Below are 917 nucleotides of genomic sequence, written 5' to 3' on the forward strand. Positions count from 1 at the left end.
TTCTCTATTTCATTACTTTATTTGTTCTTTAATGAAACAAAAGAAGAGACAACTATAATTAGTGAAAAGTCATTGACTGTAACATCACATATGTTACCTCATCTTAATAGAAATGCCTTCCCATGGCTTGAAATGCTTAACATGTAATCTTTGTTATGGGAATAACATACAAGCCATATCTAACCCCAGATTCTAGCTATACTCTGACATGTGCAGTCACCCATAAGGAGCCCTTTTAACAAAACAATGTATGGTAAATTGCTCAATGATTTGTAGAATGTATCTATTTCAGTCACTGTAGTAAAACAATCCATATATATACATATTAAAAAATCCAAATGTAAATAATTATACCGTATTTCCACACATAAAACAATTAGTTGCACATGATGTGATATGTGAAGGAAATTGCTGAAAATCTCTTCAGTCTTTGGGATGATCAAAGTATAAGTAACCAAAACTTAAACATAACAATTGAATTTTCATAAAGAAGGTTTTTGATGGAGGGGCAGGAGGATTTCCCCAGCTACTCATGCTTGTTCCCTGTGGCTTTTACAGACTCAGCCCCTATCCCCAGTAAACCACAGGTGATTTTTTTAGATCTAGTAATATATTTTAATGAGGTTATCTTCTTCTGTATAACAGTACTGATAAGGTTTCCACTGACTTTTTCCTAAAACATAGTCTATTCTCATTTAAGTTTATACTCCTTCAGAAGTTTCAGGCTATTTAAACTCCAGAAGAAATTGAATTTAATCCAATTATGTTAAAGTCTAATGAAACAGAAATTCCTTTATTTACTGTGAACATGTTGTTACCTTCTGTTCTGATAATTCAATTCAGTTTTTATTCTCCCCCCCCCCCCCCCCCAAAAAAAAAAAACGTTTTGGTAAAAAGCCATACGTATATGCTAGAAA

The sequence above is a fragment of the Calidris pugnax genome, unplaced genomic scaffold (assembly GCF_001431845.1).
Source record: "Calidris pugnax isolate Ruff unplaced genomic scaffold, ASM143184v1 scaffold144, whole genome shotgun sequence".
Lineage (NCBI taxonomy): Eukaryota > Metazoa > Chordata > Aves > Charadriiformes > Scolopacidae > Calidris > Calidris pugnax.